General features: G+C 43.6%; 1 protein-coding gene across 6 annotated transcripts in view; it reads right to left on the bottom strand.

Annotated features, from left to right (window-relative positions):
• Positions 1-16,551, bottom strand: part of NRIP1 (nuclear receptor interacting protein 1) — an 85,166-nt gene extending 68,615 nt beyond the window's left edge. For 2 of the 6 annotated variants that reach the window (XR_008462491.1, XM_054165787.1), the window contains exons 1-2: positions 16,157-16,551; positions 9,082-9,165 (exon numbers count right to left, since the gene is read on the bottom strand). The gene's annotated coding sequence lies outside the window, so the exon portion shown is untranslated. Of the gene's footprint in view, positions 1-9,081; positions 9,166-15,023; positions 15,373-15,516; positions 15,615-15,906; positions 16,131-16,156 lie in introns of those variants that run through there. The other 4 variants (XM_054165789.1, XM_054165791.1, XM_054165788.1 and 1 more) reach the window with 4 other exon arrangements.
• Between the last annotated feature and the right edge of the window lie 939 nt (positions 16,552-17,490).

Below are 17,490 nucleotides of genomic sequence, written 5' to 3'. Positions count from 1 at the left end.
AGGTAGAAGAACCTTAAGAGGACCAGAATGTATGCTTGAGAAATCATCTTGACCTCCAACAGAAAGAGCAAATTGTTCTTCAAGAAGTTTTGCACTCTCCTAACATGGTCACTGTTAAGCAGTTTGAAGCAGATTTGCTCTTACTGTGTTAGCTGAGCAAAAGTGAATGCCAACGGTGCATAGATCCTTCCTTTACCATAAATAGGGCCTGAAATAAAGGACATTTTTCAGCTGAGTTTGCCTTTCCACCCCATAACCACGCACCTCCATTATTCAGGGAGTTCTAGGACTTTAACACATGATCTTGGAATTCAAAATGTTGGCCTTACTGAAGTCAACACCACCCTTCTTTCCAAATTCAAAGGTGAAAGACTCCACACTTATCTGTGGTGTTCCTCCTCCCAGCCACCCACCCTCCTGGTTTTGAACTTCAGCTTATCTTTCTCACATCTTGCCCAAGAGAGACTTTGCTTATCTCTCTTCTGAGAGCACTTTTATACAACTTCAAGTTATGACTGTTGTTATAAATTCAGGAAAATAAATAAATAAATACAATAAATCAAGCTATTGTCCCAGCTGCATGTTTATGAAGCGTAAACCAGAACCTGGAGCCTTCAGCTCCTACAAAGACAAAAGAGGAAAGATGCTCTTGGGTATGAGTTATAGGGATTATCTTCACAAGCCAGAAATAGATAAGACTTTTCACTGAATTAATGAATGTTTTAAAAGATATTCTCATTATTGCATAATTAATTTAGCACATACAATTCTAGCAAGCAGAGTTTCACTACCTCAGTAAGGAGCCCATGGAAAACTCTTGTTGCATGAGAAAGAAACTACAATAGCAAATACTCTGCAAAATATGGGCAAGGAGGACTGCTGGCTATGTTGACCAAATGTTTCCAGAAGGAGAAGCTTCTAAGTTTCATGTAGCTTTCTCCTTCTCAGCCACAGACAGGCCTGGCAGAACACACTTGTTTGGACTTCCCCACCCATCAGAGGTCTGCTTCTCCAGCTGGGAGGTGCACGTCTAAAAAATGCCCATGAGCAGAGCAGGAGATTAAAAGGGTGTGGGAGAGCTACAGAAAAGAAAATGGATGATTAGGTCCCGTTCTTTCTAATGCCTAAGAAATGAAGGCAGAAACCAGTAGCTGCCTTTTTGTGTGTGTTGCTTCTTCACCTTATTTCAGCAGCAGAGTTAAAAAAGAGAAGCAAAGAAGAGAGCATGAATCCCATTCTGGCAAAGAGGAAGGGGGAACAAAAGACCTAAGTGGAAGTGGATGGGGTACTTATAGCAATTACTGCCAAATATTTTTGCACTTCCTTCCTAAATGTAGCTCCTTTCCTACACAAAGGCCTACAAATAGTTTGGAGAGGTCCCCTTTGTAGAATGAGAAGAAAGGAAAACTATAACAAAACTATGCAATGAAGCTACAATTTTCCCAATAATGCATGCTGCAGGAAACACATGGAGGTCAAATCAAACTATTTGCCTTTTCAAACACTGTTTTCTTCAGCTGCTGAATAAAAACGTTATGAAGCCATTTTACACAGTAAAACTTAACCTTATATTAACCTTCCATATTAAGTAAACAAACCTTTCTAGCCAATAAGCATCTCTGTGAACTCTAAGATGATAAGCAATACCTTAATTACATTCATTTACATGACTTTGAAATTGTTCCAGACCAAAGTCAACAACTACAAGGTCAAAGAGTATGGAAATGGAAAATAAGGAGAAATCCATGGTGGGCCAGTTCACACAAGCACGGTGCAGCATCCTTTCTACCCAGTTCATATAGGGTCAGGGATAGCAATCAAGTGCTCACCTTTTCATCAGATGAGAAAAGCAAGTCCTGTGAAACAACAAAGACTGCGAGTGTGTCCTTCTTTTTAAGGCTACTCACAGTTTAAAACAATGGACACTTCATAATTGTTTTCCATGTTTAATGGCAAATCAAGGTATACAAATATCCTATGCAAATACTTTATAGTATTCTAACTGAAAGGCAAAAATAGAAAATAAGAGGTATTTAAAACAAAATATGCAGCTGCTTCACTGACAATTACAGAATATTTCATGCAGTGTCCTTATAGCCACGAGGATGAGCAAAAAGGGCTGGAGCACCTCTCCTATGAGGACAGACTGAAGGAGTTGGGGCTGTTCAGTCTGGAGAAAAGTCAGCACCGAGGTGACCTAACTGTGGCCTTCCAGTATCTGAAGGGGGCTACAAGGCGGCTGGGGAGGGACTTCTCAGAATATCAGGTAGTGATAGGACTTGGGGGAATGGAATGAAGCTGGAGGTGGGGAGATTCAGGCTGGACATGAGGAAGAAGTTCTTCCCCATGAGAGTGGTGAAGACCTGGAATGGGTTGTCCAGGGAGGTGGTCGAGGCCCCGTCCCTGGAGGTGTTTAAGACCAGGCTGGATGAGGCTCTGGCCAGCCTGATCTAGTGTGGGGTGTCCCTGCCCATGGCAGGGGGGTTGGAACTAGATGATCCTTGTGGTCCCTTCCAACCCTGACTGATTCTATGATTCTAAATAGTTTTGCTGAGATTTATTCAATGATGAAAGCAGAGCAGTAGGACTCACTGTACCAGCTCCATGTCCCTGTACTCCATGAAGTATACAGACTCAAAGAGAAGCCCAAGCCCCTTTAAATTTTGGGGTTTTTTTAATAACTAAGTATCACTGCCTAGACTTCCACTTTGTATCAACAGAACTGGTCTATATCATTAAGTTATGAGAAGAAAATACCCTGTACTCAGTCCTTAATATATCTTTAGCATGATACTCAAAACTCTATTACTGAGTCTGTGCTACACTTAGAGCAGGAAATGCTAATTACACTGAGGCAGCAATTATAAAGATTTTAACAATGATCGCTGCAAGAAACTTGATGAAGTATGCTGTGCCTTGAAACAGCAGAAAAGCAGACACAGTGCCCATCCCATTCCCCAAGATATTAGATAATGGCTCAGGTATGATCAATAGCAATCAAATTAGCCAAAAATATAGCATTCATGCACACTTCCCTAATGGATTGCTTCAGAATTGTATTTTGAATATTATAGCCATGAAAATGTTACAGATATGTATATAAAATAACCTGAAAGGCTGCTTTTGGGTTTAGGCAATTCCATATCAATACACTGCAGCTGACAACACTTTCCTTGCATTAAATTAGATAAATATCCTTGCATCCTCACTTTACTAGGCAAGCACTTTCTACAAAAGTCTCAAGCCAACAACCTTCTGCAATTGAAGTATGATTTAGTGCAAGAGAAGCAATGAGTATTACAAAATTTATGCTTGTTCACCTTCTCTCCCCACAGAGAAGGGCAAGATGGGTTCCCCCCCCCCATGTAAATATGTATTAGATCCAAATCATTTAAATAGATATTATTCCATAGAGAACATGATGCTGCATATGCCCATTTCAGCTCCATGTTACTAAATAAACTTCAAGATAATGATGTTGCCTTGCTCATCTTAAAGGACACTGAAAATATTTCCAGCCATTTCAAACAGAACTGAAGTGAAGAGACGTCCATGGAAACATAAGAAAAAACTAAAGGTGGCTTTTACATAGTTAAGTTGAAGACTATTAATTCTAGATTTATGAGTAAGTTAATGTCTTCACAAACAGGCCACATCTGTTACAGCAAAAGTAAAGCTCAGGCACATGAAGTCTTTACAGTACAGATATCAAGTCATTATTCTACAGTAGTTTTTGTTGGGGGTGTTTGGGTTTGCTTTGGGGCTTGGTTGGTTGGTTTTTACTTTAAATAAGGACTAAGAGGAAGATAATCATGTCTGGAAGAAGAAAGCCAAAAAAATTTGAAACAGGTGACCAAAAGTTAATGCAGGGATGTTAAATGCAAGGTGCCAAATGTTAATTTCATGCAGGTTTATTCCTCAGTTATATTTAGCTACAAGTGTCACTGCTTGAAGGGAAGAAAGGCTAGATAAAACTTAAACAATGTCATCTAAAAGTGACAGCTTTAAGTAATACTTTTAAGGGAGCACATACACCTCAGTGCTATTCATAAAACACAAAGGAAGTTGATGTTACAAGAAAATACATTTATAACTAACATTGGTTCTGAAGCTATCACATATCATTTGGGCCACAGTAAGTTATCTTACAATACTGTCTGACCTCTACTTGATTTTAAAATAGGATAATCACCTTCAACTATGCATGAACCTTGAACATTATCAAAAACAGTTTTATTGCATCAACGATTTATTAATAGTCTTATATTAATAGTAATGTAACTTTGACTTTACAAAGTCATAAAGATGACAAGAAACAGTCAAGACTTATTGCGCTACCTATTTTATTTTAGGCTTCAGGCAACCTCATGATACAATCAGAAAAAACTATCCACAGTGTAACAGCTACAAGGGGGAAACAAAACCAACAACCACCCCCCCACACCACAAAAACAAACCTAAACAACCCAGAAAATCCAAACCAGGATACACATGTATCATTGCAGCTCAGCAGGAGAGTGAGAAGGATACAGAGTGTAATGAAGTTCAATATTGAAATGTTGTAAGTACTGAAATGCTCCCCAAGCCAATTGTGCTGGGAACTGGAAAACTGCTCCTGCCGAGGCAGATAACCTCTGGACAAGTAAACTAACAACTGCTGTACAGAAGAAGGGCGAGCCTTACACAGGAGTGCGTTAAGCTAGATTCCCCTTCCATGCAAAGCCCTGCATGATGACCGAAGCCTACAGGCTCACATTCAAAGCAAACCTGATGAAAGAGGCTAAGATCCTCCCAGACCTTTCTGGCTCCAAACTCTTGCCACAGCAACCCTGCCACGTTCTTCATGTCGCATGGTCACTTTTATGGCTGTTAGCCCCATTACAACACAGTTACCAGTTTAAACAAAGAACAACGAAGAAAGTACAATGCTCTATAACTGGCATTTACAGCATCGGCCTTGGACTTCTAATCTTTACCAGACAGGCACACAAATCAATCTATCAGCTCATAAAGGTGTGCTTTTTTAACCTCTAAAACAGATGGGATTGGCCAGAAACGTCTGGCGTGTCAAACTGCTAATCACTGCTGCCCTTTGCACAAAATAACCCACTTAAGTTGAGGCATGGTTGCACTGTAACAGACATTAGTCTGTGGGAAACCCATTTAACTGTCACATACTCCTGCCACTCCTGCTCTCCCTTAATTAAGCCTAATGCCGTATGCTTTGACCTTTTGTTCTAGCCTATTAACCCTATCTAGTACCAGTTCAAATATGTTAAACTTAAAAGTTTGCTGTAAAATATTAAATGCCAAGCTACAGAAAGAATGAGGAATGTTTCTCTACTCTGCAAGTTACCAATCCCTTCACCAAATTTCCTAGGCTGACAAGACAGAAGCACTACGTTGGCCCTCAAAGATGAAATATAACCAAACATTAATCAGCTTTACAGAAAAAGCAAAGCAGAGCTTTTCATAGAATGAAGGAACTTACTTCTCCCTCTTCGGAGGAGAAAGAGGAAAAAAACCCAAACAACAGCAGAAAATCCCCTTTCTGTTTGCAACTTCATAGCCTCAGGCTTTGGGGGTTTTATCCAAAAATAAAAGCACATACTATCAGCCAAAGATCATGAGACACCCATTTGTTCTTCTCTGAAACCTATAGTTAAAAATAGGACTTAATTGGTTTACAGTAACCAATTCATCAATTAAAGGTTGCCTCTGTCAACCCTGCTCACCACCTCCTCCTTTTAAGAAGTTAGTTACAACTATTAGTTTTCAATCCTCATCTCTATCTTAGGATCATATGATGTTAGGGGTTGGAAGGGACCTTCAAAGATCATCAAGTCCAACCCCCGTGCCAGAGCAGGACCATAGAATCCAGCACAGGTCACATAGGCATACATCCAGATGGGTCCTGAAAGTCTCCAGAGGAGACTCCACAACCTCTCTGGGCAGCCTGCTCCAGCGCTCTGCGACCCTCGCAGTGAAGAAGTTCCTCCTCAGTTTGAGGTGGAACTTCCTGTGCTGTAGTTTATATCCACTGCCCCTTGTCCTGCCCTCAGATACTTACAAACATTTATTAAATCCCCTCTCAGTCTTCTCCTCTCCAGACTAAAAAGCCCCAAGGCTCTCAGCCCCTCCTCGTAAGGCACATGCTCCAGTCCCTTAATCATCCTGGTGTTGTCTGCTGGTATCCAGGGAAAAAATTCACTCTTGCAGAACTTTCTTTTTTTGGTTAAAACTTGTTATCTTTATCTGAAAAGCACAGATTTTCCTGCCAAGCACAATGATAACGATGGAAAGATTTCATTGTAATAGCCACCATTGTGCTTTATTTTATGAAGTATTGGTGGGTTTGTTCTTTTTGCATGGAGGCAAAGCAAACCATGAACTGCAGTTGTACATTGTGAGAGATTTATGGAAAATAAAGTTATTTTAAAATCCCCTCCTGCCACCTCCCCTTTCCCACCATATCTGCCCCTTTTCCACCCCACCTGCCCCATTTTCCCCTCAAATCCCAGAGCACCTGGGCTCTGTTGGAGTCTCCTCCCACCCCAGGTGTGAGCCACTTTGCCCTCTCCACCCACTCCCCTTTTTAATCCCCCCCCAGGTAAGGGAGAAGCCCTAAGCTGAGCCCATCTGGGCTGAGGATCCTCCTCTCATCACTGGTGAGTCCTCATGGTGCACACTGGGTGATGGTGGTGGTGACGACAACAAAGGCCGGGGGGCCTGGTGGCCCCCCGGCTAGGTAGGAATAGGATTGATGACTACTCCAATATCATCCGTAGGTGCTCTCTGGGCCTCCTTACTGAGGCTGAGCTCCTCTGTGGGGCAGCTTGGCTGTTTGAGGGTCTTGTCCCTGGCTCTGGGGTGGGTGCAAAAGTGGTGGTGGTGGAGCAGAAGCTGTTTTGGCAGGGTGGAGCATAGCATAGAGGGAGCAGGAGCTGCTTTAGTAAGATGAAGCAGAGTGGTGGGGAGGAGCAGTGGCTGCTTTGGGAAAATGAAAGGGGGTAATGGGGGAGGAGGTAGAGGGTGAAACTAGATGAAGAGACCTTGTAAGTCATCTACTCCAACCTCCCTGCCATGGGCAGGGACACCACTCAATTAGACTCAGCTGCTCAAGCCCTTATCCAATCTGGCTTTGAACACCTCCAGGAAAGGAGCATCCACAACCTCCCAGGGCAGCCTACTGCGGAGTCACACTGCTCCCTTACTGAACTTCCTCCTTGTTGATCAACAGGATCAACACTTACATTTGCCAAGCAGCACTCTTTTGGAGAAAGACTATCCCAATCCAGAACTCAAAACAAGAAATCTCATTCCAGTGACAAAACCAAAACTTCTGATCCAGACAGGGCTCTACTGCACTCCACACTTAAGCTATTTGCAGCTGTATGCAATGCCAACTTGTATGCCAACATAGGTATTCTACAATTAGCACTTACAACCAGAGTTGTTCCCTCATCCCAAAAAGAAAAAGAATTAATCAAGACATAGCATATAACAGCTTTATAATGCTGGTTAGAACAGGAAACATGAGTGCAAAGTGTGCCAGTATTAGCAGCCATGTATACACAGGCAAACAAGTTTTCTCAGCTCTTTAGCTTAACCTCCTTACTGACAAGCTGAATATTTGGTCAAGACCCTTTTTTACAGCTTAAACTTCTGCAGCACTGCCTAAAGTGAATTGCCTCTAAACAGAGGTAACGATTTTGAAACAAAGCTTTGAATTACTTAAGCTCTTTCTGAAGATGTGAACGATTTCAAAAGCTTGTTGCCACAAAAGTCACTGCCTACTAAGATCTGTTAAGGCTGCCTAAGTGACCATCTGCTGCTGATCACAATTCTCCAGTTTTAAATAGCTAATTAATTAAGGTTCAGTTGCAAAGTGCTTTATCTTGCTGACTCGGAGACCAGTAAGCAACACAATTAACTTTCCTGTAAATGAAATTGCTCAGACAGCTAAGCAGCACTATAGCAATGTTAAATAAATATTAAAAAAAAATCTCTTTATTAAGTGGCTAAATAGGAAATACAGGATTCTCTTTACTTTCAGAACACCAATTCTGGAGAAATCTGTATCTCCTCAACTTTAAAAAGCGCAGATATTTTCTACTGATTTCACTCTGCCATGTTCTACCGTGTTGGAGACACTCAAACTGAAGCATGCAGATCAATGTTACATTAAAATGAAGCCAAGTAACAGTTACTACTAAACAAGAAAGAAAGAAAAAAGGAAAACATCTTTCCATTTGCAATCTGTGCCATTATAATGGACCAGAGAGGAGTTTTGCAGGCTGGGATTTGATAGACTGCTTCCGGCTTCTAGACCTTCCCTACTAATGCTCACAAAAGTTGCCACTGGAGGCAATGCAAATGAGTCCTAAGAGAGACCAGAAACAAAACAACAACTGCTTGTCAACCATTACATGCCCAAATTGTATTCTTTATGCTCATCAGCATTCTCAAGTTCTTAGGCATTCATGTAGGCCCACTGAGTACAGTGGGGCTACTCAAGTGAATAAAATTACTCACAAACCAAAGTGCATATATATATAAGCAATCACTGGACAACACTTGGGGAATTATTCCCTAGTATCAAAGCAAAATAGGATTTAGGAAATGGGAACCAAGGGAGCAGATCCAAACAAACTGACAGCAGTGCCTACAAGCCACTGCAACAGAATATCTAATAATGATTTTACTGTGACAGTCCCTTGCCACAAAAGCTCAATTTGGATCTATTTTTAAAATGAGATTTCAATATGTTAAGTATTATTTAGTCTACTCTTTGACTCTGAAATTACATGTAATTCAAGTTCTTCTCTTTGCCTCCCAAACAACCAGGACCTCACAGTGAGTTCCATACAAGTTCAAACACCAACAAAAATGCTTCTTTCTCTTTAATCAGAAGTCACTAAACAAAGGCTTATAGTAAAAGAGAGGGATTAAGTTGTAAGTTTATCGCTTTAAAATATATTATCATCCTCAAGGACTTATTCATGGCAGACAGTTGTCTGACAAATTCGGCAAGACAAAGAAACCCCAAGTCAAAGAAGAAAACCCAAACAAACTATTTACCTTTTAAGTGGTCCCATCAGGAAAGCCCTTCCTCAGGAGTTAAAGGATACAACGATTTTCCTCCTCAACAATTCCATGCTTGATCTGAAAAGAACAGCAGAAATCACCCTATGAAAGTCTGCATACCAGCTTTGCTAGCCAGTGCACCTCTATCAGCTTCAGCTGTGCAACAGAAAGCCATGTTTTTTGACTAGTAAAAAGTAGAGATAACATTTTTATTTCAAATGAAACATATGGCTCCGAACTTCAGAAATAAAAATCTACCAAACAGAACCAGCAGTACAAGCAGGAAAAACTTACTGTCTTCTTAATTCAAATCTAGATGCATTTCCACAAGAACAAAATCCACATTCAACTCTGATTCTATGCCACAGTCCTTTCCCTTCCTTCCATTTAAAAAAACACCTGGGACATGTTAAGCAATTGCTACATAATACTTCAAACTTGCACCTCTGAACAGCAAATCTTTATTTTGCAAAGAGCTGCTATTAATTTAAGTATACACACAAGGAAGAGCACAGTGTGCATATATGTAACTGGTGATGGCAATGTTAGGGTCTACAAAATCGGGAAAAACCAAAGCAGCAGAAAATTAAATAGTCCTTTTTCTCACCTTGGAGAATAAAAACCTATACAATATTACAGGTAGATGATGTTATCACTAACACCTCCTTAAAAACGCCTTAGAACTTCTTCCTTATTAAGTGAGCTTCTGCTAAAAGCAGCAAACTTAGAGCTAGCCCAGATCGCTTATTTACACTACTGCAGGCTTGTTCTTGTGACAAGCTTCATTCATGAAAGGTTATGTTCACTCTTCTGTCACCAAGTAACCACCCAAACAGCATGTTTACTATGCTTTAAGAGGCATATTTTACTACAGTAAGATACCAACCCCCCCATCCCCCTGCAAAAAAAACACCACCACACCAAACTGCAACAACCCAGCACCATAAAACAAATAAACAAATGATAGACTATCTCCTCTGTTTGGATGAACTTTCTCCTCTTGCTTGTCAGAGGGAGAGCACCTCTCCTCTTTTCCACACCTCTGGGCTTCTCGTTGTAAAACACAAACCTGCACACAAAAGCTTTGCAAACGCACAACTTCCCTAGCACAGAGGACCTTGCAGGTGGCTAAGAGCATACAGCGGGGAGAGGGGCAGAGTGAGGAGCGTCTGCACTGGGGGCAGCTCTCAGCAGTTCCCCCCATCAGCAAAACCACTTGGGCAAAAGCCAGCTTAGAGAAAATATTCAACTCTGATGGCAATGTGCTACCAGGAGTGGGGGTGGGGAAGAGAGGAAAAGAGAGATACAGGTGTTGATAGTCAATGGGCTGTCATCAAATGAAGACCAATTCAAAGGTTCAGGTACATGAAATGACAGAATCATGCTAGACCCAACAAAGCAACATATCCAGTTAAACTGAAGAATATGTAAATACCCTGAAATACTACATGCAGACACTGTTTCAAATCCTTCCCTTATATACCTCACAAAATAAAAAGGCATTCTGTACAGCAGAGCAGTAGCAATCCTCAACATTTGTATTCTGTTCAGGGGATGGGGAGGCAGGCAAGAAAAAGACCTACAGTCAAAATAAACAGAGAAATTAGGGATACAAGGGTGGTACTAAACATAGTTCAAAGCCTTCTCTACACCACATTAAAAAAAAATTTAAAATATATGAATATATATTCACCTTGAGTCACCTTAACTTGAGAAAAATCCTTCATTCCAGTATTTCTGTTCTATAATACAGGTGTAGACAAGATATTTTCCATTACTAATAAGTGGTTTTGAAAAGCATTGCATCTTTCAGGAGAAGGTAGACTTCCAATAGGATAAAGGGGGATTAAAAAAAGAGGAGAAATAAAAAGGGGAGGGGGGGAGGAATTCAAAAGAAAAGAAAACAACAAACACTCCACAAGGTATTGCCTTCGAGGTTCAACATATAGACAGAATTTCCTTTAGGTCAGCATTAAACAGCCTTCTTTGCAGTGTTCCAAACAGCTACAAAAGGTTTGAAAGAGTTGAGAGAAAAGAGAACACAAGAACTTGTTGTTTCTAGGGAGAATTAAATATTTCTTCAGTAATATTTGAGAGAGAGAAAAGAAGAAAGAAGGAAAAAAAGGAAAGAAAATATCCCACTTTTCTACAATACTTTTATTCCTCAAAACTTCATACTTGGATCACTTGCTTTGTACCTCCTTTTTTGGTTTTGCATGTTGATTTGTTTCATGTTATAAACTGCTGAAAGTGGGATCAAAACTCCAAGAGGACTATCTCCTGAGGCAAGAATAATCATTTCTATCTCTAAGGCAAGCCCTGCTTTTACATCACTGAAGAAGACTTTTCAATTTCCTTTCCCACTCCTTTTTCACAGTGGTATAGGGCACAGAAGAAATAAAAAGCCCATAGCCATGAATCTTAAAAGTTTGCTTGGGGGGGAATCATCATCAGAGCAGTATCAGCCTATCACTAACAAGAACAAAAAGTACTCTTGTTTTATGAGGAAGACACATAACACAGACATGCATTAGGCACTCGGGGGCGGGGAGGGGAATTAAAACATACACTTATTTGTTTTCAAATAATAGTTATGATCAGGACTGCAACTTTTTATATCTAGTGTCTGATCTCTCAGGATGACTCCCTTTATAACTTTCTCTCCAGAGGAGGAAAAGCAGGCCTCCAGAAGTCTTCCCCAACACCAATCTTCTTTTCTACACTAAACACAACCTCTTGAAAACTATTAGGAGATGGCTAACTTCTGGTTTTCATCTGATATTGCCTATAAGTAAAATTGATTTATCCTCTTCTGAAGACAACAGCATTTAGAAATAAGTGGTATGAAAAGTTTCTTTCAAGACAGACAATTGAACAGGAGCGATGAGCTCCAGTAACATGAGAAGACTATGCCAGGAGGGACTTGACCCAAACTAAGATGGCTAAGCAACTGCTTTTTTCCCTTTCTACACATTACTATTTATTTACATGAGTCTTAGTCCTATTCTCCTTCTCCAACCATCAAGCCAAGTGACCTGCAACAGACAGCCAAATAAACTACCAAATTAATGCTTTCAAGTGCTAAATAGGTCAGTTAGCATTTCTAAGTATTCGAAATAAATAATCCAGAAAGACTTAAGTGTAGGTATTCATCTTTACCAAAAGGAATCTTTTGGCTAGCTTTTCCTGAGGCAGATCTTCCCCTTGTAGAAGGCATGAAAGTTTTTATACAGATGCCCACCAAAAGTACTTCCTGCCAACCACAGCACCTTATTTGTTAATTTGGTATTTTCAAATGCAACCAGCAAAACAAACACGATGATCTCCAGAAGCAATGTCACAAGCCTTTTAAATACTTTCCTCATAGCTTTCCTCACGTTTGCCAACAGCAGGCCAGCACAGTTCAGATAGCTAGTGTTCTTATCCTTTTGGCCTGTTGGCAGCAAGACAGAGCAAACCACAAAGCTGTTACCATTAACCTCTTTGCCTTTAGTTTAAGACTGTTTAGACAGGCTGTTAAGTTTACATTTATCTTTTTGGTACATTTGTGCATATTCTTCTATACTTTTCCTCCTGTTCAGGCTTTATTCCCTGCCTGTGTTATCTTTCCACTTGCCTGTCATTAAACCCCTGATGAGAAGTAATGATTTATAGTTCAAAATCTGCACCTCTTGTCCCAAAAGGGTATTTATCCTTTTTTTAAGCCACAGGACAGTTTTCCTGTTTATCCCACCTATAGCTTGCTGCTCAGCATGTGCTGCCCGGAGGTTGGAAGAGGGGCCTAGCTGAGCCCCACTGTGGGGAGGTCAGCCACCAAAGCTCAAAAGAAGCTGTGCCCCCCATATCAGGTGCCCAGCTGGAACCCCCACACCTTCTCTGTCTCTCTTCTGGACTGCCTCCCCCACCTTCTTCCCCTGCTCCCTAGACATTCCAATACAGGGGAAAACAACCAAACGGAAAGTAAAACCCACCACAACCACACATCATCTGGTGTCTGAGGTTCACTGAAGTTCTGAAGAGCGATTTTAAAATTAATAAAATATTTTTATTTTCATGTCTGTGTTGATAGCCCTGCAAGGAGGTGTCAAGCACAGCCCTTGAGCAATTCAGCTGACGAGGAGAACTGCAACTCTTTGGCTTTGCCTCGGGCAAGTTTATACATATGCTTGGCACAACACAAAACAGTCTTTTTAATATTTACTGTCCCACACCGTCCCTGGTAAAATTAACAGTGCTCTTGCTGCTGACAATAATGCAGCTAGTTTTGCAGAAACCTTTTGCCAGTGTTCAAAGCCAGAAAAATAAAGTTAGCTCTGAAAAGACAAAACAAGCTTTAAGCAAGCAAGCCTTTGTCAAATCTTTTAAACCGATCCCACATTAAGCAAAACCTACAGGCAAATACACTCAACATAAAGTTAATTCATGTTTGAGTTCTGTAATCTCTACTGCATCGCTTTAAAAACAGACAGATTCCTTGGTGCCTTTTACAGAACAGATTCACCCTAAACACAGCCATCAAACACTGCAGGTTGCAACAGCCAGTGCTTAAATCACTCACCTAAGTTTACAACATAAAACCATTAGCTGACTTTTACTTTTTTTATCGACATAGTTTTGCATTACTAAATTTTGGTTATTTTATTTTCCTCCAATTTCGATTAGCATGTTTCACTTCAGAAAAAGAAACGAGCACAGGGAGCAGTGAGGAAGAGCATAGTTTCATCTGGTGATTTTTTGCCTAAAGAAAAAAAAATAATAATAAATTGATCCAGCACTGTTTAGCACTTGACAGTTTCTAGTATTCTGTGCATGCATGGTCTGCAAAGGTCTGCAAACCACTGACAGCTCTCACTCGTTAGGTAACTCAGAACTGTAGGCCAGTCTAACAGGAGATCAGATTTCACCCCCACCTGAAACATGCGGTCACTACTTGTTACGGCTTCTATCCCACTCAACAGAAAACGTACACCCTTTACACAGGCATTTTGCTCAGGCCAAAGTTCTGTCTTACTTTGTAGCCAATGTTAACTATAGCCAAAGAGACCACTGATAAAATAAGTCAGATTGCTTGAACACAAATTTGGAAGACAGCTGCCCCAGGCAGCCAAAACCCCTAACCTGCCTGAATGTCGTTCTGCTTGAGAACTTTTGCTTGTCTCGTATGTCAAGTCTTGCTGCTTGTATAGCAGCAATTACACAGATAGCATTAAATCAGGTTTTAACTACAAGATAGCCTCAACTCAGAAAACTTTGTTATATGACATCCTGATGTGTCACTTTTTAGTGTATTCAGTCAGTCCCAGAAACAGTAAATCACACCTGAGTATTAAAAAGTTTTCTACTACTCACTCATGGACAGACCATCCTCTTTCCACAAGTGACTACCTCCTCCCCACAGGTCTTCGCAGCATGGATTTGCACTCTTTGTTAAATAAAGCTTTACAGTATCTCTGAACGTTTATAGTGCCATGACTCAGTTAAATTCTAATCAGCCTGTAAGCTGTCAGACACTGCATGCAGGTTCCCTCAAAATAAAATCAGTGCTAATATAGTGTCCAGATTCCAGAGAGATGAGGCACAAGAGGACAGCTTCCAGTTCAGCTTTGCTAGCAACAACATAACCCCAAAGCCAGAAGTCATTGTTTTTGCCAGTATCTTCGACATGCATTGGGCATTTTAGCCAAAATCTTCTTTAAACTAAAACCCTAATAAATCACCAGAATCTGCAGTACCAAAGGAAAAAAAGAGAGGTGCAGCACAGGCACAAGGCTGTTCGCACGTTGCAAAGCTGTCCCCTATTTTGCCCATGCTACGTTTCTTTACGTTTCGCTGCCTTCCAACTTAATCACCAACTGACGCTTACAAAGAACAGCCTCAAATAACATGGTCTATAGGGAGAAAAGGAAAAAAATACCCAACTTTAAAAAAAAAATCACCTTACAAAGGCTTCACGGACACACAAACACGTCTGGAAAAGTAACCTTTAGTCGAGAAAGGAAACAGCGACGTCCCTAAGGGGCCGAAGCGATGAGAAGGCATCTTTAGGGGAAGCAGGGAGCCGAGCGTGTGCCACCAACAGCAGCCGATCGAATAGGCACCCAAGGCAAAGGCTGCCCGCTCGCAGGTAGCGGTGGAGCGGGCGGCAACAAACAGTCGGGGGCAAGGCGAAAAGAGGAAAGGAAGCGTGGCCCTGCCAGCAGCTGCGGTGAAAGCAGACGGGCGGCGGCGGGAGGCCAGCGAGGCCGCGGCCGGCGAGGCCGGGTCCCTCCGCACCCCCGGGCGGCCGCCGGCGCCACCCCGGCCACCGCAGCCACTGCGCACCGAGCCTGCGGCTCTTTAAATAATTCACACGCACACCGGGAGGAGGAAGCGTGTGTCCCTCCGAAATGAGGACCGAGACTTGCAGCAAGCGCTGGAGAAAACACTCACCGGCCTTAGGGTTAAAGGCTACTAACTTTTCTACCCCTCCAGTTCCCTCAAGCCCACCCTAGCTAGGCAAACTTTCAACTCGCACCAGGGCTGACGTGTGCCGGAGGGGCAGCCGTCACCGGAAACAACCCCCGCTACCGCGGCCGCCCCGCGCCGGGCTCACCCGGGCATTGTTCCCCGCCGCCGCCTCCCCGCCCGCCCGCGCCCGGCAGCGCGGCCCTGGCCCGCCCCGCTCGGCCATTTCCCCCGCCTGCCAGCACGGCTGCCAGCGGAAGATCACCGCACTCACCCCGCATCGGGCCCGCGCAATCGCCCCCCCCACCCCGCCCCCCCGCCGCGGCAGCGGTGGCAGCACCTCCCAGGCGGGTTGCCTAGTGCCCGCCGACCGACCTCGCCTCCGAGATAGACTTCGGCGACGGCCCCCTCGCAGGCAGCGATCACGCACGCCGCCCCGGCCCAGAGGCCAGAGCAGATGAAGGTTCCGGCGGCCAGTCCCGGCGCGGGAGTCCAGGAAACGGCAGTGTTTCCCTAAGCCGAGGTTGGCGGCTGGGTGCCCCGGCTGGAGGGCAGGACGCGCCGCCTCCACCCCCCTGCTCCGCGTCCGTCTGTCCGTCCCCCCCGCCCGGCCCCGCGCACATACACGGCGAGCTGCACTTGGCTTCTCTCCGGGGCTCGGGGCTCTGCTGCAATGCCTGTGAGGCTGACTTTCAAAGCCTAACCCGCAGCCGCGATCCTCCCCGCCTTCCACCTCGCCCGCCGCGGCGCGGCCCGGCCCCTCCCCGCGCCGCGCCATTCATCTCTCCAGCCAAGTTTCTTAACCCTTTTCTAACCCCGGGTGAGGGGAGGGCAGGCGGCAGAAGGAAGGGATGTTCCCGCACCGCCAACACTACCCCCGCTCCGTTTGGGGAAGGAGGCTGCGGAGCAGGTTGCCGCTAAACGCGTCGCACGTACGCAAGTCCCGTCGCCTCCTGCCCTCTCTAATTAATCTAACTGAAAGCGCAGAGCCCCCGGGAAACAAACTTACGAGCGATAGCACCGGAGGACCCGTATTTAATGAAAACAGCAGCGGCTTAAAAATAACCCTTTTTGATTTTTTTGTCGGCTTGCTGAGAGTAATGGGGGGCGGGGGAGAAAGTACGCTTCCAGTTTAGCATTTTTGCCGGTTCAGAGCTTGTATTTTCAGTTTGATGGGTTTTGTTGGGGGTTTTGGTTGTTGTTAGTTTTTGTTTTTTACGAAAAACAGGCTCTAGAAAGTTTTTTTCTTTTCTTTTCTTTTTTTCGTTATTGCTTTCCTTTTATTTTTTAATTTTTTTAAATTTTTTTTTAAACCGAAAAGCCGAGAGGCTCCTGCCGGCGCCAGGAAAGGGCAGAGAGTGGCCTGGCACCTGCGGCTGCTCCCGGGGGAACCGAAAGGGCCCTGCCGTTCTCCCCCGCTCCCTGCTTCTCACCCCGCCGGCCCTGCTCGCACATCTGCCGGCACGCCTCGTTACCCTGCGGCCTCTGCCCCTCAGGCCGGGCAGCAGGGGTCGGCCACGGCGCCCGGGCGACGGGAGCACCCGTCCCGCCTTCAGCCGGGCCCCACGTTGTCCCTGTGCGGCGGATGGCGGTGGGAGGAGAGACAGGGCTCCGAAACTGTCACCCCACCCCCCGCGCGGAACTGGGATAACTGGGAACAAAACGACTATCTAAGCTATGTTTTTTTGCCCACGAGGCAATAAATACAATTCGAGATAAACCAGCCTTGGGCAGAGCTTCCAAGAGGAGCCCTCCATTTTGGTAGGTGGCACCCCTCACAACCTCTTCTGTCAGAAGTTGCATTATATGTCAAGTTGTTCTTAAGCCTTCATTCCTGTCAAAGAAGATAGTATCCAGATACAAGACGAACTTGGCTGTATAGGCGAGTCTACAAAGCGGGTGACCTTCTTCACATCTTCTGTTTACCTGTGCTGAACAAATGTCTCGACACTTTGCATG

This window comes from Dryobates pubescens, chromosome 12 (assembly GCF_014839835.1).
Source record: "Dryobates pubescens isolate bDryPub1 chromosome 12, bDryPub1.pri, whole genome shotgun sequence".
NCBI lineage: Eukaryota > Metazoa > Chordata > Aves > Piciformes > Picidae > Dryobates > Dryobates pubescens.
The sequence above is the reverse complement of the archived record's forward strand: the minus strand, read 5'-3'. Positions and strand labels throughout refer to the sequence as shown.